The sequence below is a fragment of the Lissotriton vulgaris genome, chromosome 3_1 (genome assembly GCF_964263255.1).
Source record: "Lissotriton vulgaris chromosome 3_1, aLisVul1.2, whole genome shotgun sequence".
NCBI lineage: Eukaryota > Metazoa > Chordata > Amphibia > Caudata > Salamandridae > Lissotriton > Lissotriton vulgaris.
In genome coordinates this window covers 740272531-740294741 of record NC_141689.1, presented here as the reverse complement: position 1 = coordinate 740294741, position 22211 = coordinate 740272531, and positions in this window count along the sequence as shown.

Genomic DNA, 22211 nt, shown 5'->3' with positions numbered 1-22211 from the left:
CAAAAATACCAGGACAATTATCAACCTTCAACCTGAAGCGGCTTAAGTGGACACGCAAAACACTATCCCAAATAGCGTTGGATGCCAAGAACCTATTACAAACGGTCATGGTTGACAATGATCTTTGTGCAGAAACCTGGGCTAACTTCCTGGAAGGATTGCCAAAATCAAGCAGCAAGGCCAGGAGGCAGAGCAGTTCCATGACCAAAACCAAATTCTCAATAACTACTCTTGCTATGAAAAAAACATCTTCAAAAGCTTACAAGACGGGTACAAGGTTCAAGAATAAAGCAAAGTACCTGGCAAGAAGTTCGGTTAATTAGAAAAGAGTACAAAAAGCTAGTATGGATGGAAAAAAGAAAAAAACACGATGACTGCTGGGCCAAACTGATGCTTAATACTAAAATAGCAGACTCCAGGGCGTTCTGGATGCAAATCAATGCAATCAATAGAACAGCACAACCCACAAGCATGACATGCGTCCCGGAAAACATCTGGGTCCAACACATAATTGACACATTTGCGGTAAAACCAGTGGAGCTCCAGGCCACGATGGGTACAACAGCACCTGAAATTACAAGAAGCAGGATCAAGGAATGCGAATTCTTTTCCAGTCCCAGTGTCATGCTCAACTGCATGGAGGGTTTGGACCAATCAACCTGGTCAGCTGACGTTCAACAAATATGTTCTATAATTAAGAAAGGCAAGCAAGAGAGTGCACCGGGGCCATATGGCATCCCGCAGGCGATCTATAAAGAGGACCCTGAATTTTGGGCAAGCAAATTTAATCTTCTATTCCGATCAATTAGCAACTCTGGTCGGGCCCCAGAAAGTTGGAGGGGTGCCATCATCAACCCCATCTATAAAGGCGGTGATCGCAAAAATCCAACAAATTACCGCTTAATTGCTCTGATTGATGCAGGGGCAAAATACTATGCATCCCTGGTGCTAGCCGATCTAATACAGTGGTCGGACAAGAACAGCAAGATCCCGTTAAATCAAACAGTGTTTCGTCGTGGAACTGGTACAATGGCTAATGCAATGGCGCTGAGCATGATTGGCGAAAGCAGTCTACTTAACCACCGGGAACTATACACCTGTTTTGTCGACTTTAAAGCGGCATTTGATCGTGTTAATAGGAATCTGCTATGGGCCAAATTGAAAAAGCAGGGTCTGCCGGAGTCAATCCTAATGCCAATCATCGACCTGTATAGTAACACCTCGATGCAGGTAAAAATCAATAATGGGCAAAGGCTAACCAGGAAGATACACACCTTTGATGGGTTGAAGCAAGGTTGTGTGTTGGCTCCCCACCTCTTCAATTAATTTATGGCCGACTTAACACCAAGGCTCGATCTGATCAATGCTCATCCTCCTCGGCTGGGCACGCTTCGTGTAACACACCTATCCTACGCCGATGATGTGGCCCTGTTAAGCCAGACTCAAATAGGCCTGCGTTGGCTACTACAGGAGCTGACCCGCTACACAAAACAGAACATGATAGAAATAAACAGCGCGAAAACAAAAACCATGGTCATAACCCGACGCCATAAACCACCACCAACCTTTACCATAGACAATGTCAAACTGGAAGCAGTTGGAAGTTACAAGTATCTCGGGATACTACTGGATAAGCATCTCAATTTCCAGGCACAATTCAACAGCATGGAAAAGAAGGGCATGGCCCTAATGCACGCCTTTATGAGCTTAGCTACCGAACTCAAAGGTTTTTTGGTTTCGCCATTGTTAACAATAATGAAAGCTAAACTTATACCAACGATAGCCTACGGGAGCATATTGCACCATGGCAAGAGTGCACAACTTTTGGATACAGTGCAAATGAAAATTTGCAAACAAGTCTTCTTGCTACCAAGTAAAGCATCCCCGGCCCAGGTTATACTGGAACTTGGCCTGAAATCTCAAGTGCTACTGAGGAAGTATGAGACCATAACATTCTGGTACAATGTCTGGATGCACCAAGAGTTCATGATCTATCGTGCTATGTGGGAAACCATCATTAAATGTCCACACTCAAACTATGCCAAGTACCTTAAAATGTCAATGGAATCAACAAATCTGGCTGGACTATGGGAATCCAAGCTCCAAGTATCTCAATTCAAACAGGTGGTCAGGAAGGCAGCCATTAAACACTCATTGTTGAACGACAAAATAGCTTTCAGTCTCCGATCACATGCCTGGATGACTATTCAATCATACAAAAATCTAGTGCCGGCGCACTTCCTGGACCTGGCCTTTTCGCCTTATATCAAACGCAAATATCTTAATATAAGGTTGGGTTGTTTGCCAACCAATGCCGAGCATCCTAAGTGGAAGTCCCAAGAAAGTGAAGGGTGCGGGCTATGCGGTGCAGCAAGGCAAGACTTTACTCACCTGATTTGCATCTGCCCGGCTCTCATACAGGAACGTCGGAACTGGTTGAAAGCCAAGTTCAAGCAGTTTGGAATACGTACCTGTAGGTCTGCGATTATACAAACATTATGCACCGCAGACCCGCAATTCATTTGTAGATCAATCAAATTTATTGAGTATTTTGAGAAAAAGCAAAGAACATTGGCAAAACCTTGAACTTGGAATTGTTATTTTTTACTCCAGAAAGACACTTGCTTTTACGCCCAATTTTAACTTTTTCACATTAGTGTAAATTCTCAGTGTGTTTTTAGCATATTATCATATTTGTATCTTTGTAATGGTTTTAATTAACTATACAATAAAGTACTCATTCATTCATTGTAAATGCATGAATGGTAAAAGCATGTTTTTTTCATTAATGTTTGGTTAAAGTAAGTATGGGTATAGGGGTATATGTTTTCGGGTACTGAGGTATATGTTTTGGGGTGTTTGGGTATTTTAAGGGTTCAGATATAGTTTTGGGTTATGGGGTACAGGGGTAGTTTTAGGGTTTAGGGATAGGTATGGGCTGACGGGGTACAGGGGTATTTTTAGGGTTGAGGGCTAGGTTTGGGTTTTAGGGTATAGGGGTATTTTTAGGGTTCAGGGGTAGGTTTGCGTTTTGGGGTACAGGGGAATTTTAGGATTCAGGGGTAGGTTTGGGTTTTGGGGTACAGGGTTATTTTTAGGGTTCAGGGCTAGGTTTGTATTTTGGGGTACAGGGGTATTTTTAGGGTTCAGGGGTAGGTTTGGGTTTTGGGGTACAGGGGTATATTAAGGGTTCAGGGCTAGATTTGGGTTTTGGGGTACAGGGGTATTTCAAGGTTCAGGGGGAGGTTTGGGTTTTGGGGTACTGTTGTATTTTTAGGGTTCAGGGCTAGGTTTGGGTTTTGGGATACAGGGGTATTTTTAGGGTTCAGGGGTAGGTTTGGGTTTTGGGGTACAGGGTATATTTATAGGGTTAAGATGGGTTAGTGTTTAAGGGAGTTGGGGTATTTTAAGGAGTAAGGGTGGGTTATGATTATGGGGTGCAGGGGTATTTAAAGGGAGCAGGGTGGGATTAGCACACAATATGAGACATGGCATGAAGGGCGGAACGTACCACATGCCCCCAGCGTTTGTCACGCTCCCAGCACACGCCCACAGCACAACGCAGACACACCCACAAGGGACTACTTTGCTGGCACGGTTCTTTTACCTTTTAAATGTATATGGTGGGCGTCTGCATAGCCTATGTCCTTCTGCTGCAACTGCCCTTTCAAACGCTGTATTGGGTGTTGTGATTGGTGCTGTGGTTCCTGTGATTACCCGCCTCAAAGGTTTGGGCTCTCTCTTTATTAACCTTTTCCATGCTCAAGACGGAGCCGCTCCGTCATGAGCCTCGGTTGAACTGTGCTCATGACGGAGCGGTTCCGTCATGGCCTGCTCGGTGCGTCTGCACGGCGCGAATTCCGCACCTGCACTGGATGTTCCATTGAGTGGGCGGGGCCATGACGGAACCGCTCCGTCATGAGCACAGCTCAACCGCGGCTCGTGACGGAGTGGCTCCGTCACGAGCATGCGAGCGCCGCTCTGCCCCCCTTCCCCCCTAGCGCTGCGGCGGAATTGCCGCCGCAGCGAAGGGGTTATATTAGTATGGTGATATATATATATATGTATATATGTATATATATATATATATATATATATATATATATATATATATATATATATAATTCACTGAAAAAAACATAGGTTTCAGGCCCTATATAGTTAGGAATTAGCATTTAAAAAACCTTTAAAATTCACTAAAAAAAATATACGTTTTAGGGGTGTTATAGTTAGCTGGACATTTCACTCATACAAAACTATTGAAATTGCTCCTATATAGTTAGTTGTACTAACTATATTTCGCGCACTCGCAATCCACTGCTGATGATGTCACATATTACATCATTCATGACATGGTCAGTGACATCACTGATGACATCTCAAATGACATGTGAAGAGGATTTGGGAAGTCACTCAAAATGTGCCCTAATTTTTCTTTCTGAAGCACTAATCATACTTTCTATGGCAAAATGAACCCCCTCATTTTGTTCCTTTTTAAATTAAATGTTTTCAGACTTACCACTTTATTCCAATCAAGATGGGTTCTGGTGTGCCATACTTTTGTCATAAGTAAGACTGTTAGCGCTCTAGTTGTTCTTTAGAACACTCTGGGACATTCTGTCATTGGGCTAAGCATGGGCGAATTGTGCGACTCCGGCGTTCGCGAATTTTGCAAATTTGCAAACTCGCAATCCGCAAAATCTGCGAATTCTCGCGAATTTGCGGATTTTTTTTTGTGCTCGCAAGGATTTCTGCCAGTTCGCAAGGATTTCTGACAGTTCGCGAGGGTTTTGTACCAGTTCGCAATTGCGAACTTACATGTCGGCTCGCAACGGTCACGATTATGTTGTTTCTACGTCTGGTTCATCATCACAGGTTCCCAGCACCCTCTGTTTCACCCCTGCCACCCTCTGTTTCACCCATGTCACCCTCTGGTACATCAATGCCACCCTCTGGTTCATCATCACTGTAGATTATGGGGGGAAAAAGCAAGCACACCTGCCTGCTTCAACTGACATGAATTAATTTGGGGTTGATTTATTAATGTGTCACTGTTTTAAAATTCCAGTCTGACACCTGCTTCCTTATCTGTAATTTGCTTTCTGTTGCAGTGCATTTTTTTTTCCAGGACCTTTGTGGCCTACTTGTAGCTATTCTATGAGCTTGCTGTGAGGGTCAGAGCAGGGTCATACAATTGTTGCAATTAGCAACTGAACTCTGGAGGGGCCCTTGTCAGGAAGCACTACAGGGAACGGTTACTAATGATGAGTTTGAACTTTTGAACCTGCTTTCACTTTTGCAAAACTCGTTTTTCTGCCGAACAGCATTACAGCAACTGTAATGCCCCACCAAGCTTATATGAGAAAGTTGATTTCTAATCCAAAAGTTATCCAAAGAAAATCAAAAGGCCTCAAATCCAAAAAAGTGCAGGCAAATGTCAACCTGAGGAGTTATTCTGATAAAAATCATCATTTTCAGAAGGTCTATGCTGCTTGCTAGTAGATTTCTTGTGCAGAATTGCAATTTTTGTAATTTCGCGAGTGCGAGATTGTTGCTGCCCGCCGCACCTACATGTTCGCAATTGCGAACTTACACCGCACTCCGCAAAATTGTATCACCAAGAAAAAAAAATCCGCCACGTGCGAATTTGCGCATTTTTGGTAAATTCGCGAGCGTTCGTGGATTGCGGATTTACCGAAAATCCGCAAAATCCGCGAGCGTAACGGATTTTCCGCCCATGCTTACATTGGGCTATACTTGGGCTACATCTTGGTGATATTTGGGCTACATTTAGGCTCTTTTGTCTCTGGTGGCCATCTTGGGAGACTGCATGTCAGAATGTTTTTATGAAATAGAAGAGGATTCGAGAAGTCACTCAAAATGTGCCCCAAAAAAAATTCTACAGCACTAATCATACTTTCTATGGCAAAATATACCCCCTCATTGTGTTCCTTTTTAAATTAAATGTTTTAAGAGTTACCACTTTATTCCAATCAAGATGACTTCAGGTGTGCCATGCCTTTGTAATAGGTAGGACTGTTAGCTCTCTAGTTGCTCTTTAGAACACTCTAGGAGGCTGCAGTAGAACACAAAGGAATCAACTGACATCCTCTGTCCTTGTTGTATGTACATGTTTTACTGAGAATGTCAGACTTCATTCTCACATGACTGAGAAAGATAATGTGAATTTACAGGAAATATGCGTTCAGTTTAGCTTATAGATCCCCTTCCAAACCACTGTGGGAAAAGCACGAGATAATAGTTTTCTTTCAAACATGATTCATGATATCCCAGCAGAAGACTTTTTCGCATGGTAAAATGACCTTAGAACACACCACAATTGCTAAAATGAGTATTTTACCATCAACAAATGATTAATAATGTAACTATTAACTACAATGCTTTTTAATGAGCTGCTATCGTGTATATTGGCCCCAAAATGGCTACCAACACTTCTTGGATGAAGTGATGACAGCCAATCATATCACATGATGAGATGTGTGGTTAGGCTCCGCCCAGATATATATGTGTTTTTGAAGTTAATTTTCATAAAGACGACTGGAGCAATTTTCACCAAATATAGAAAAGGCACTTCTGCGTACCAGTCCCTACAATTTTGCAAAGTTTGGTGTCATTCCATTCAGCGGTTCGGGCTGTAGCCTTGTCTATTCGTCCTATGGAAATTAACATGGGGAAAACACCTTTTGGGACCCCCCTTTTTTCTCGGCCCCCGCATGACGAATCCCCCGAAACTTCCAGGGAAGAAGCGGAGCGGAGTTGGCCTAAATTTTTTGAAAACTACACGCAAATTCCTCAACCGGCGCCAAAGTTATTCTCAATAGAATGTTGCGGATTTCCTATGGTAGCTAGGTCCTAACTATATATACCTATTGGCTATCGCCAGTAGGTAATATATATATATATTCTTTATTCAGTTATTAAAACTCAATAACCATAAAAGTACAGATAAAATCACAACCAGTTAATAAATTCATCATAAGCACCATTATCAGTTTGTCATAGATACATAAGCATTTTGCCATAATACCAAAGAAATATCTACATAATTCCAGACAGTTCAGTAAAATTTCATAAGCAAAACATTATAAATCAGAATACCATTGTTTTTCGTAATTGAAAATATTTTTTTTTAAACGAGGAAATAAATACGACAGTTAAAATATTGTCCAGTTTTTGTACAGCTAAAAAGGCAGGGCGACAGCGGTTTACGTCCATAATCTTCAATAGGGGAATCACCAATCTTCGTCTGGGCTTAGTGTAAAATTTACAGAAGAAAAGAATGTGCATGTCTGATTGCTCTGACAGGTCATCGCAGGGACATTTGATCAGATGTTTTGACCAGTCCTTCATATCCGGGAAACTAAATAACCAAAACAATATGTTAAACCTAAAACAGGTTAATAAAAACTTCTCGTAAACGGTCATTTGGAGTTTAACATATGGCTGCATTTTATTTGAAATTACAATTTGTGCATGTGCAACTACAGATTTCTTTTTCATTTCTGTTTGCACTCTGCGATCATGTGAAAATGCCATACACTTTTCTTTCAAAACTTTCCTAGAGATATTACTTAAAGAGGTTGGGTCATTAAAATAGTGTGCAGTTCCCAGATCCTTAAGAAATTTCTTCACGTACGACAACCAACATATATAAATATCAAACAAAGAGTTGCCTGCTGAGAGAGGACCACACCAAGATAGTTTGTAATCTTGCAGCTTTTTATTGGGCGATGACAGGGCAAGAGCAGACATTGTTGCAGCAAATTAGTCCATCCCGACGCGTTTCGTGCATAGGTAGTACTTCTTCATGGGGTTTTGGGCTTTAGGCAACGAATGAAGTCGGCAGTTTTCCAGCACACTCTTAAACAGGGAATACTCCGCCCATGTGGGCGTGGACACACCGTGGCCTGATGGTACACATAGTGCTGGGTCTTCTTCCAGTGAAACGCCGTGCTTCACTCTTGCATCTTTAAAGTATTTCCCAAGTGGGTGCGCAGACAGTATGTCCAAATCTAGAACTGCCACTCACTTCGCTCAATTGCACTACCCTGCCTAATGCAGAAATGCCGGTTGACATCTCTGCAGGACTGCGCAAGGGGCAGCAGGGTCACTCTCGCGGCTCAGGCATGGCCAGTAATATCAATCAAACAAAGAGTTGCCTGCTGAGAGAGGACCACACAAGGATAGTTTGTAATCTTGCATCTTTTTATTGGGCGATGACAGGGCAAGAGCAGACATTGTTGCAGCAAATTAGTCCATCCCGACGCATTTCGTGCATAGGTAGCACTTCATGGGGTTCTGGGATTTTGGCAACGAATTAAGTCGGCAGTTTTCCAGCACACTCAAACAGGGATTACTCCATCCATGTGGGCATGGCCACAGCGTGGCCTGATGGTACTCGTAGTGCTGGGTCTTCTTCCAGTGAATCGCCGTGCTTCACTCTTGCATCTTTAAAGTATTTCCCAAGTGGGTGCGCAGATAGTATGTCCAAATTTTGAACTGCCACTCACTTCGCTCAATCGCGCTACCGTGCCTAATGCAGAAATGCCGGATGACATCTCTGCAGGACTGGGCAAAGCGCAGCGGGGTCAATCTCGTGGCTCAGGCGGGGCCGCCAATATCAATCAAAATAAGAGTTGCCTGCTGAGAGAGGACCACACCAGGATAGTTTGTAATCTTGCACCTTTTTATTGGGCGACGACAGGGCAAGAGCAGACATTGTTGCAGCAAATTAGTCCATCCCGACGCGTTTCGTGCATAGGTAGCACTTCTTCATGGGGTTTTGGGCTTTTGGCAACGAATGAAGTTGGCAGTTTTCCAGCACACTCTTAAACAGGGATTATTCCTCCCATGTGGGCATAGCCACACCGTGGCCTGATGGTACATAGTGCTGGGTCTTCTTCCACTGAATTGCTGTCCTTCACTCTTGCATCTTTAAAGTATTTCCCAAGTGGATGAGCAGACAGTATGTCAAAATCTTGAGCTGCCACTCACTTCGCTCAATCGCACTACCCTACCTAATGCAGAAATGCCAGTTGACATCTCTGCAGGGCTGCGCGAGGCGCAGCGGGGTCACTCTTGCGGCTCAGGTGGGGCCGCTAATATCAATCAAACAAAAAGATTCCTGATGAGAGAGGACCACACCAGGATAGTTTGTAATCTTGCAGCTTTTTATTGGGCGACGACAGAGCAAGAGCAGACATTGTTACAGCAAATTAGTCCATCCCGACGCATTTCGTGCATAGGTAGCACTTCTTCATGGGCTTCTGGCCTTTTGGCAACAAATGAAGTCTGCAGTTTTCCAGCACACTCTTAAACAGGGATTACTCTGCCCATGTGGGTGTGGCCATACCGTGGGCTGATGGTACACGTAGTGCTGGGTCTTCTTCCAGTGAATCGCTGTGCTTCACTCTTGCATCTTTAAAGTATTTCCCAAGTGGGTGCGCAGACAGTATGTCCAAATCTTGAACTGCCACTCACTTCGCTCAATCGCACTACCCTGCCTAATGCAGAAATGCCGCTTGACATCCCTGCAGGACTGCGCAAAGCAAAGCGGGGTCACTCTCGCAGCTCAGGCGGGATACCAGCCATCGTAGACCTATGTGACACATTGTATCTTCTCTCACTTGGGGTGGATGGATTGAGGTATGGAGTCAGGATAAATGCCAGCACGGTATATGCACTATCACCTGAGTGAGAAAGGAAGTACCATTAATAACAGTTACCAACACATTCATCCAAGGTATACATCAGGGTGTGTCACATTGATTTACCTAGCAGGTATTCTTCTCCAAATTCGCCCCCAGCCAGACGTGTGTAGATCCCACTGTTCCTGAATATGTAGGAGTCATGGGTACTCCCTGGAAATTTGGCTACAATGTCATTGATGATGTGGTCCGCTTCGCATATTACCTGCACGTTGATGGAATGTGTAGATTTGCTGTTCCAATATATGTACTCTGTAGCTGCAAGTGGGCAGATTGGTATGTGTGTCTCATCAATGCACCCTATCACATGTAGGAACTGTGTCTTTTGGTAAAAATCCATCTTGGTTTTTTGCAGTTCCGCCTTTGTGCTGGGGAAGCGTATGTAGTGATGCATTCTTTGAATCATGGCATCCAGGAAAGTGTTGAAAAAACGGGACAGGCAACTCTGTGACACAGAACCTGCCACAGCTATCACCCCCTGGTAACTACCTGATGCAAGTAGGTACAGGCTACAGAGCACCTGAGCATGTGTTGGTATAGGGTGCGCCCTCGGTGTCTGATGCTCCAGGAGTGGGCGCGGGTTCCGTATCAGGTTTAGAATAGTTTTGGGGTCTAGCCTGTACCTCTCATGGATTTCAGCCTCAGTCAGTTGGAACAGTGTAACACGCAGTCTGTACACATGCTTCTCCCGTCTCCAGATCCTCAGTCCTGCTGCTTGCATAAGTAGCCGCCTTGCAATGAAGTAGACGGCCGCCATTGTGTTCACAGTGTTGCATTTTGGGGCTGTTTAAATGCAGTGCACCTGATTACCGCCTGCTTTGACTCAGTGGTAATTAGCGACTCCTAAATACCGAATAATGGAAAAATCTGTATTACCGAATTTTGGTATATCGATTTGTGAGTTTTTAAGGATTTCTTATTTAGTGAGTCGGTATTTGGGGGTTTCGTTGTCTGCTAATCGCAAATGTTATGTTATGTTATGTTACAAGTTTGTTGAAGCGCGACAGCTGCCCCAGCAACGGGGCGTCCCGGCGCTGAGAAACCATAGCATAACCTACTGAGAAGGGGGGGGGCTGAAGGCTTAAGGCAGTGGGAACAGGTGGGTTTTAATTGCCTTGCGGAAAGCGGACAGATTGTCAAGGCGACGGATGTTCGGGGGAAGGGAGTTCCAGAGTTTTGCTCCCAAGACTCTGAAGGAGCGACCCCCGACACGGCAATGTTTTGTTCGGGGAACCACTACCAGATGTTGACCTAGGGAGCGCAGATTGCGCTGGGGGGTGTAGGGTAGTAGAAGCGGACGGAGGAGTACAGGGCCATCTGTTTTGAGGATTTTGAAGGCAGTCGTGAGGGCCTTAAATTGGATTCTAGCTTCCACTGGGAGCCAGTGGAGTCTATGTATGGTGGCTCTAGCAGAGCATCTTCTTGGAAGGCCGACTATAGCCCTGGCCGCAGAATTCTGAATTCGTTGAAGCCTTGTTGTCTCAGTTTTGTTAGCGCCTAACAGTAGGACGCTAGCATAGTCCAACTGGGAGAGAATGATAGATTGGACTATGAGCTGACATGTTTTGGGATCGAAGAAGCCGAGAATAGGGTTGACGCTTCTCAGCAGGCCCACACACGTAGCTGCCACTCTTTTGGTGTGGGTTTGGTAGCTCAACGAGGAGTCCAACCAAACTCCCAGGTTTTTTACCAAGGTTTTAGGGGGAGGGATGGGGCCCAGCAAGGAAGGCCACCAATGGTCGCTTCAACAGCTGGTGTTCTTACCAAGGAGCAGCACCTCGGTTTTTCCTGCGTTCAGTTGTAAGCAGTTACCCGTCATCCAATGGGCAACTGCGGCCAGTCCATCCCTGAATCTCGTGGCAGAGGTTGAGGGGGCCTCAGTGAGGGTAATCACCAGCTGTGTGTCGTCGGCGTACGACACCAGCGTGAGGTCCCATTCTCTGGCCACTGCCGCGAGGGGCTGCACATACAGGTTAAAAAGGGATGGACTGAATGCCGAATCCTGCGGGACTCCTTGGCCGATAGATGAGACCGGGAGGGGAACGGGGGTGCTGAGACTCGGAAGGATCTGCCCGTCAGGAATGAGCGGAACCATTTGAGGGCCAGGTCACTAATACCTATATCTTCCAGGCTTTTCAGCAGGATGTTATGGGAAACCGTGTCAAAGGCTGCACTGAGGTCGAGCAATATCAGCGCAGCACTTTGACTGGCATCTAATACCTTCCAATGATGTTCGGTGGTGGATAGAAGGGTGGACTCCGTACTATGTCCTGGCCTGAACCCATGCTGGGAAGGGTCCAGGATGTTATTTTGGGCCATATGGTCTGCTAGTACGGTGTTAGCATGGGCTTCTGCTAGTTTGGACACCCAGGGGAGCAGTGAGATGGGCCTATAGTTCTCCGGCTTTGTGGGGTCTAGGGTCGGCTTTTTGATAATGGGGGTGATCCATGCTTGTTTCCAGCAAGTAGGAACAATTGCTGAGGAAAATGAGAGGTTGATGAGTGTGGCCAGGGATGGAAGAAAAAAGTCCAGTGCCTCTATAAATTGAGCCGGTCTCATGGGATCTGAAGGGGCGCCGGATTTGACCTTTCTACAAAGTTTAACTAGATCCCCATGGGAGATTTCGGGTAGGCATGAAAGTCTGGTGCCTTTAAAGGGTGAGTTGGAGGAACTAAAGTATTCATAAGGGTTCTGTGAGAAGGTGTTATAGATTTTCCTTACCTTTTCAATAAAAAAGGTGGCGAGGTCCTCACACTGCTGTGTGGAAGAGATACACGTGGCAGGATTGCCCCGGTTTTGCAGCTTTTGAACCAGTTTGAAAATGGTTTTTGTAGGGTTGGAGCTGGAGTCGATTTCTCTGGCGTAGAAGGATGCGCGAGCTGTTCGTATAGCTTTATGGTATGATTTTAGTTTGGACAGGTAGAGAACTTTGTCCTTGTCCTTATAATCCTTTCTCCAGTTACGTTCTACTACTTTGCATTCCTTTCTTAAGAGTTTCAGATTTTCATTATACCATGGGTTAGAGGGGGTGGAGCGTCCTCTAGTCCATTTGGCTGGTATGAGGGTGTCGAGTCCTTTAATGATCCAGTCCTGAAAGGAGGCATAGGACGTGTTAATGTCATTAGTGGTTACGAGGTTGAGTTCTCCTAGGATAGCAAAGAGATCCTTATTTTGGAGTTTGTGCCAGGGCCGCTTAAGACAGGAGGGAGGTGGATCATTATTGGACTGGATGTCGGCCGATAACACAAATTTAATGAGAAAGTGGTCGGTCCAACCCATAGGTTTGGGTGGTTTGGCTCTGGCCTCTGGGATATTGGTAAAGACAGGTTCAAGTAGGTGATCAGCAGAGTGCGTAGTGGACTGGATGAGAGGAATCAGCTGTAGGGCTGTTAGGTCCGCCAGGAGGTTTTTGATGATGGGATCCGAAGTGGAGTCAAAGTGGAGATTAAGGTCTCCCAGAATAGTAAAGTTGGCGGAGGTCACAACCAGGGCGTGGGCTGCCTCTAGGAGTTCCTCCATGAATTTAGAGGTGGGCCCCGGGGGTCGGTAAATGAAAAGGCCTGAAAGGGGAAAGTGAGGGCTAGTGGTGATTTTGAAGCGGGCGCACTCACATCCCGTAATGTCTTCCTTCAGAAAGGAGCAGGAGTATAGCGTTCTATAAATAACGGCTATGCCACCTCCCCTAGCGTCTCTATTGATGGATATCATAGAGAATCCATCCGGTAGCGTGAGATTTGGAATGCTGGTTAGCTCATCCTTGAGCCAAGTTTCGCACAGGAATAGTATGTCTGGGTTCTCCTCGGTCAATAGAGTGTTGACCTCAGGGTGGTGCTTTACCAGGGACCTGACATTAAGCTGAAGAATCGTGAGTGAGGTATGTTTTGTCATACTGGCTTTGTGTCCCGGCAGGCAGGGCCTAGGTGTGACAAAGTTACAGGACTTACAGTGTAGGTCGGTCTGTCCAATGCAGCCCACTAGCTTATCACAGCGTTGGTCCGGGTTTAGTGCAAGGAGACAGTTTTTGTCATAGTGATATGCCGTCCCTGTGATTTGAGCAGGGGGACCGGCGAGAGGCGATGTCTTGGCGATGACGGGCGCAGACGGGCTTGCCTTAGGCGCGCCTTCGGCGCGCAATCGTCGTGCCCGCTGCTCTCATCCGCTACGCTTCCTCGAGAAGCACATTTTTATAAAGCTTAGGCCAGCCTTCAGGGGGTGGGCGTGGCCTCAGAAGGGGGCGTGGCCTCCGCGAGTGAGCAGGGAATGGCGGCAAGATTGACTTTTGTGTTTGCCCGCGGCAGCGTTAATATCGGCTGCGTGGTGTCTCCAAAAGCAGTCAAGTGCCCAGAAATAGAAAAGGAAGGGGAGAGGATAAGTGGGTTAAAAGCACACAAGATAATCAACAAATATTTAAAATAGCAGCAGTTCGCACTCCCGGCTTCCGCCTCAGGAGGTCTGTCAGGTATAGGAATCGGTGGATGTATGACGGTACCACGCGTACTTTTACAACGCGTACCGTTACCACGCTACTTTTACCACGCAAGTCGTTACAACGACTTGCGTGGAGGGGTGCTGGATAGTAAATTATTTAATTTACTATTCCAACTCCAGTCCCAGTCGACTCTAGGGAAAGGAGTTGGATAGTAAATTAAAGTATTTACTATCCTGGAGCGCCCCCCAGCGCATTTCGTTGTAATGACCTGCGTGGTAAAAGTAGCGTGGTAACGGTACCGCGTTGTAAAATATGCGTGGTAACCGTTGTATACCGGAATCGGTAACTGGTTTCCCTTATTTTTACAGATTCCTTATTTGTAATGGCGTTTGGTGTTACCTACATTGTACAAGGCTAAATACCAGTAGGGAACGCAGAAATGTTAAAAATTTCTGCGTTACTGCCCGGTATCTAGCCACCTACATCTGGCCCTTGGAGTCTTGCAGTCAAACATTAAAATATAGCGCGATTCAAATTTCCTCAGTTTGCTTTCACGGTTCCCCCCTCTTCTCTTTTTGGGGACCGAGTCTATTACATAGTCATCAGTCATCAGTGATGTCATCAGTGATGTCACTGACCATGTCATGAATGATATAATATGTGATGTCACCAGCAGTGCATTGCGAGGGTGCGAGTTATAGTTAGCTCAACTAACTGCAACGGCTGAATTTCTCAGGTTTTGTACGAGTGAAATGTCAAACTAACTATAACGTCCCTGAAACCTATAGTTTTTTCAGTGAATTTCTATGTTTTTTTACATAATGTCCCTAAAGCCTGTGTTTTTTCAGTGAATTTCAAAGATTTGTTAAATGATCCGTTCTAACTATAACGTCCCGAAAACATATGCTTTTTTCAGTGAATTTCACAGTTTTTTTTTAAATGATTATTTGAAACTATAACGCTCCTGAAACCTTTGATTTTTTTATGTGAATTTCTAATGTTTTTTAAATGCTAATTTCTAGCTATGCCTACAGAGCTAGGACATGTGAAGAAAGAGGAAGAATGGCGCAGAAAGAAGCAAGACAAATGCAGAAAGAGCCAACAGAAGTCCAGAAAGATGAAGAAAAGTGCAGAAAGAACCAACAGAGTTGCAGAAAGAGGCCTTGTTTCAAAGTCATTCTGTGCCCCCAACTTTTTACTGACTGATACTGGTGGTAACTGATTCTGACTAACCAGGCCCGGAGCCAGTGCTATGCTGAAAGACACTTAGAATACAGTGAATACACCTACATACACTAGGGTACACTATGGGTTTGGGTATCACTTTGATTGGCATGACCTCCCCTGAAAGGCCCTAGTACATCATAGGACAGGGTAATTAAAACTACCACCTTCCCAGAGGTGCAGAAAGAGGCAAGAAAGGTGCATAAACAGGGATGCAAGGTTCAGAAACTGGGATGAAAGGTAAAGAAACAGGGAACAGGGGTGCAAAAAGAGGCTAGTGAGGTGCAGAAAGAAGTAAGAGCAGGCCAGAAAGAACCAACAGAGTTGCAAAAAGAGGCAAGAGGAGTAGAAAAAAGTAGGAGGGGTGCAAAAAGAAGCAAGAGTGTTACAGAAAGAGGCAGGAAGGTGCAGAAAGAAGGAAGAGAAGTACAGAAAGAGGCATGAGAGTTGCTGAAAGAAGCAACAGAGGTGTAAAAAGAAGCAAGAGAAGTGCAGAAAGAGTTCAGTAAGGTGCAGAAAAAAACAAGAGCTGTGCAGAAAAAACCAACAAATATAGGCAAGAGGGGTACAGAAAGAGGCAAGAGAGGTACAGAAACAGGCAGGAAAGGCACAGAAACAGGGAACAGGGGTGCAGAAAGAGGCAAGAGAGATGCAGAAAAAAGCAACAAAGGTGCTGAAAGAGGCAAGTGAGGTGCAGAAAGAGGCAAAATATCTGCAGAAAAAGAAACAGAGATGTTGAAAGAGGCAGGTGAGGTGCAGAAAAAAGCAAGAGTTGTGTAGAAAGAGACAAGTGGGATGTAGAAAAAGGCAGGACATGTGCAGAAAGAAGGAAGAGAAGAGCAGACAGAAGCAACAGATGTGCTGAAAGCGGCATTGAGGGTACATCAAGAGGCAAGAGAAGTGCAGAAAGAAGCAACAGAGGCGCAAAAAGAGGCACGAAAGGTGCAGAAAGAAGGAAGAGAAGTGCATAAAGAAGCAATAGAGGTGCTGAAAGAGGCATGAAGGGTGCATAGGCAACAGAAGTGTAGAAAAAAGCAATGGAGGTACAGAAAGAGGCAAGAGTGCTGAGGAAAGAGGGAAGAGAGGTGCAGAAAGAGGAAAGAGAGTTCCACAAATAGGGAAGAGGGTGCAAAAAGAGGCAGGAGGGGTCAGAAAGAAGCAACAGAGGTGCTGAAAGCGGGAACAGAGATGCAGAAAGAAGCACGTGAAGTACAGAAAGAGAAAACAGAGGTGCAGAAAGACTCAAGAGAGGTGCAATAACAAGCAAGTGAAGTGCAGAAAGAAGCAAGGGAATTGCTGAAAGAAGCAACAGAGGTTTAAAAAGAAGCAAGAAAAGTGCAGAATGAGGCACGTGAGGTGCAGAAAGAAGCAAGAGCAGTGCAGAAAGAAGCAACAGAGGTGCAAAAAGAGGCAAGAGGGGTGCAGAAAAAGGTAGGAGAGGTGCACAAAGAGGCAAGACAGGTACAGCAGAGGCAGGAGGGGTGCAAAAAGAAGCAAGAGAAGTGCATAAAGAAGCAATAGAGGTGCTGAAAGAGGCATGAAGGGTGCATAGGCAAGAGAAGTGTAGAAAAAAGCAATGGAGGTACAGAAAGAGACAAGAGTGCTGAGGAAAGAGGGAAGAGAGGTGCAGAAAGAGGAAAGAGAGTTCCACAAATAGGGAAGAGGGTGCAAAAAGAGGCAGGAGGGGTCAGAAAGAAGCAACAGAGGTGCTGAAAGCAGGAACAGAGATGCAGAAAGAAGCACGTGAAGTACAGAAAGAGAAAATAGAGGTGCAGAAAGACTCAAGAGAGGTGCAATAACAAGCAAGTGAAGTGCAGAAAAAAGCAAGAGAATTGCTGAAAGTAGCAACAGAGGTTTAGAAAGAAGCAAGAGAAGTGAAGAATGAGGCACATGAGGTACAGAAAGAAGCAAGAGCAGTGCAGAAAGAACCAACAAAGCTGCTGAAAGAGGCAACAGAGGTGCAGAAGGAGGCACAAGGGGAGCAGAAAGAAGGAAGAGGAGTGCTGAAAGAAGCAACACAGGTGCTGAAAGAGGTACGAGGGGTGCAGCAAAAAGGAAAAGAGGTATAGAAAGAGGCAAGAGACTTACAGAAAAAGGGAAGAGGGGTGCAGAAAGAGGCAGGAGTGGTGAAGAAAGAATTAACAGAGCTGTCGAAAGAGGCAAGAGAGATGCAGAAAGAAGGAAGTGAAGTTCAGAAAGAGGCAACAGGTGCATTAAGACGCAAGAGAGATGCAGGAACAAGCAAGAAAAGTGCATGTGAGCTAAGTGAATTGCTGTAAGACGCAACAGAGGTTTAGAAAGAAGCAAGAGAAGTCAGAAAGAGACAAGTGAGGTACAGAAAAAAGCAAGAGCAGTGCAGAAAGAACCAAAAGAGGTGTAAAAAGAGGCAAGATGGGTGCAGAAAGAGGCCGATGGGGTGCAGAAAAAGGTAGGAGGGTGCACAAAGAGACAAGAGAGGCAGAAAGAGGCAGGAGGGGTGCAAAAGGAAGAAAGAGAAGTGCAGAAAGAGGCAATAGAGGTGCAGAAAGACTCAAGAGAGGTGCAAAAACAAGCAAGCGAAGTGCAGAAAGAGGCAAAGGAATTGCTGAAAGAAGCAACAGAGGTTTAGAAAGAAGCAAGAGAAGTGCAGAATGAGGCACATGAGGTGCAGAAAGATGCAAGAGCCGTGCAGAAAGAACCAACAAAGGTGCAAAAAGAGGCAACAGAGGTGCAGAAGGAGGCACAAGGGGGTGCAGAAAAAAGAAGAGGAGTGCAGAAAGAAGCAACAGAGGTGCTGAAAGAGGCATGAGGGGTGCAGAAAGAAGGAAGGGAAGTGCAGAAGAGAGCAACAGAGGTGCAGTAATAGGCACAAGGGTGTAGAAAAGGGCAAATGAAGTGCAGAAAGAATCAACAGAGGTACAGAAAGAGGCAAGAGTGTTGCAGAAAGATGGAAGAGAGGTGTAGAAAGAGGCAAGAGAGTTGCAGAAATAGCGAAGAGGGATGCAGAAAGAGGCAGGAGAGGTGCGGAAAGAATTAACAGATGTGCCAAAAAAGGCAAGAGAGGTGCAGAAATGAGCAAGTGAAGTGCAGAAAGAGCTAAGAGAATTGCTGAAAGAAGCAACAGAGGTTTAGAAAGAAGCAAGAGAAGTGCAGAAAAAGACAAGTGCGGTGCAGAATGAAGGAAGAGCAGTGCATAAAGAACCAACAGAGTTACAAAAAGAGGCAATAGGGTGTAGAAAATTATAGGAGGGGTTCACAAAGAGGCAAGAGAGGTACAGAAAGAGGCCAGAGGGCTGCAGAAAGAAGGAAGAGAATTGCATAAAGAGGCAAGAGAATTGCTGAAGGAAGCAACAGAGGTGTAGAAAGAAGCGATAGAAGTGCAGAAAAAGGCAAGTGAGGTGCAAAAAAAAAATGAAAGAACAGTGCAGTTAGAACCAACGGAGGTGCTGAAAGAGATACTAAGGATGCAGAAACAGCAAGAGAAGTGCAGAAAGAGGTAACAGAGGTACAGAAAGAGGCAAGAGATGTGCAGAAACAGGCAGGAAAGGTGCAGAAATCGGGAACTGGGATGCAGAAAGAGGCAAGAGAGGTGCAGAAAGACGATAAAGGGTTGCAGGAAGGGGCAAGAGATCTGCAGAAAAAAGCAACAGGGGTGCTGAAAGACGCAAGTTAAGTGCAGAAAGAAGAAATAGGTGCAGCAAGAGGTAATAGAAGTACGGAAAGAAGCAACAGAGGTGCAGAAAGAGGCAAGATGGCTGCAGAAAGAGGAGACAGAAGTGCCAAAAGAAGCAAAGGGGATGCTCAAAGAGGCAAGAGGGATACAGAAAGAGGCAAGAGCAGTGTAGAAAGAACCAAGAGAAATACAGATAGAAGCAACAGAGGTGCAAAAGGAGTCATGAGGGGTGCAGAAAGAAGAAAGAGAAGTTCAGAAAGAAGCAACACAGGTGCTGAATAAGGCACAAAGGGTACAGAAAGAGGCAAGAGAAGTGCAGAAAAAAGCAACAGAGGTGTATAAAGAAGCGAGAGAAGTGTAGAAAAAGGCAAGTGAGGTGCAGAAAAAAGAAAGAACAGTGCAGTTAGAACCAATGAAGGTGCTGAAAGAGGCAAGAGGGGTGCAGAAAGAGGTAGGAGAGGTGCACAAATAAAGAGGCTAGAGAGGTACAGAAAGAGGTAGGAGGTGTGCTCAAAGAGACAAGAGGGAAGCAGAAAGAGACAAGAACAGTGCAGAAAGAACCAAGAGAAGTGCAGATAGAAGCAACAGAGGTGCAAAAGGAACAGGGGGTGCATAAGGAAGGAAGAGAAGTGCAGAAAGAAGCAACAGAGGTGCTGAATGAGGCAGGAAGGGTGCAGAAAGAGGCAGGAGAAGTGCAGAAAGAAGCAACAGAGGTACAGACAGAGGCAAGGTTGTTGCAGAAAGGTGGAAGAGAGGTTTAGAAAGAGGCAAGAAATTGCACAAATAGGACAGATGTATCCATAAAGAGGCAGGAGGGTGCAGAAAGAATCAAAAGAGGTGCCAAAAGAACCAAGAGAAGTGCAGAAAGAGACAAGTGAGGTACAGAAAGAAGCAAGAGCAGTGTAGAAAGAACCAACAGAGGTGCAAAAAGTGGCAAGAGGGATGCAGAAAAAGATAGGAGGGGTGCACAAAGAGGCAAGAGAGGTACAGATTGAGGCCGGAGGGGTGCAGAAAAAAGAGAAGTGCAGAAAGACAAAATAGAATTGCTGGAAGAAGAAACAGAGGTATAGAAAAAAGCAAGAGAAGTACAGAAAGATGCAAGTGAGGTGCAGAAAAAGCATGTGAAATGCAGAAAGAACCAACAGAGGTGCTGAAAATGGCGCAAAAGGGTACAGAAAGAGCAACAGAAGTGCAGAAAGAGGTAACAGAGGTTCAAAAAGAGACAAGAGATGTGTAAAACCAGGCAGGAAATGTTCAGAAACAGGGTACAGGGGTGCAGAAAGAGGCAATAGAGGTACAGAAATACAAATGAGGAGTGTAGAAAGGGGCAAGAGATCTGCAGAAAAAAACAGCAGAGGGGCTGAGAGATGAAAGTGAGGTGCATAAAGAAGCAAGAGAGGGGCAGAAAGAGGCAATAGAAGTGCATAAAGAAGCAACAAAGGTGCAGAAAGAGGCAAGAGGGCTGCAGAAAGAGGAGAGAGAAGTGCAGAAAGAAGCAAAAGAGGTGCTCAAAGAGGCAAGAGGAATGCAGGAAGAGGCAGGAGCAGTGCAGAAAGAACCAAGTGAAGTGCAGATAGAAGCAACAGAGGTGCAAATGGAGGCACGAGGGTTTCAGAAAGAAGGAAGGGGAGTGCTGAAAGAAGCAACAGAGGTGCTGAAAGAAGCACGAGAGGTGCAGAAAAAAGGAAGAGTGGTATAGAAAGTGGCAAGAGACTTACAGAAAAAGGGAAGAGGGGTGCAGAAAGAGGCAGGAGTGGTGCAAGAAGAATTAACAGAGGTGCCGAAAGAGGCAAGAGAGGTGCAGAAAGAAGCAAGTGAAGTTCAGAAAGAGGCATCAGGTGCATAAAGATGCAAGTAAGATGCAGAAACAATCAAGATAAATGCAGAAAGAGGCAAGTGAGGTGCAAAAAAAGCAAGAGAAATACAGAAAGAACCAACAGAGGTGCTGAAAGGGGAGCGAAGGGTGCCATAAGAGCAACAGAAGTGCAGAAATGGGTAACAGAGGTACAAAGAGAGGCAAGAGATGTGCAGAAACAGGCAGAAAATGTGCAGAAACAGGGAACAGAGGTGCAGAAAGAGGCAAGAGATGTGCAGAAAGAGGCATGAGGGCTTCAGAAAAAGGAGAGAGAAGTGCAGAAAGAAGCAAAAGAGGTGCTCAACGAGGCAAGACGAATGCAGGAAGAGGCAGGAGCAGTGCAGAAAAAGAAATGTGCAGAAAGAAGCAACAGAAATGCAGAAAGAGGCAAGAGAGGCGCAGAAGGAAGCAAGAATGACTTCCACACCATTAGTATCAATTTAACATCCACATTTATCAACAAGTAACAGGTGACCATTCTAGGTTTGCAATGGGCCTTCCACCATGCTTTAACACTTGTCGCTGCATTTTTGGTAATGTTTGAACTGTTTGAACGTTTTTTGTTCAAATGTGCAGAATAGGGAGCAGATGATGAATTATGTGGCTAATGCAGAAATTATTATTTTTTCTCGGCCAGATTCGCGCACCCAGCGTGAATTCAGCTGATTTTTTTAATGCTATTTTGGGCTTGTTGGATGCCCTGAGCAGGCCTCGGGGTTAGGGTGTTTCAACCCTGTTCCGTTTTCTTTTTTTCATCTGCTTTTTTCTGATTTCTTGTGACTCGGTTACCGAGTCACAAGATGGCTGCCAACAGTTTCTGGTTTGGAGTGTTGGCAGCCAATCAGAAGTCAGCTCGTGCTCGATAGGAGTCGCATCTCCTCCTCGGTGCTCAGATATATACATTTTTATTTCTTTAATTTCTCAGGAAATCCTGAATGGATTTACACCATTTGAAAAAAAGGTTGCTTTCTGAACCAAGAGCTACCTTTTTGCCAAATTTGATGTAATTCGGTTCAGCAGATCCAGCTGTAGCCGTGTCTATAGTTCCTATGGAAATTACAATTGGGAAAATGCGTTTTGAGACCCCCTTTTTTATCGGCCCCCCTTGACGAATCAACCTGAAACGCAGTGGCGAGTTTTAAGTTAGAGAATTAATTCCTCTTCATTCCTGAGGTCCCCTGTGGACCAACTAGCCCATGGAGGTACCTCCAGTATGCGCCAGGGAGCTGAGTTGCAGAGAGGTGTTCAGAGGCCACTCCCCTTTTTACAACACTCTGCAACGCAGCCCCGTGGCGCTTACTGGAGGTACCTGGTGGGCTAGTT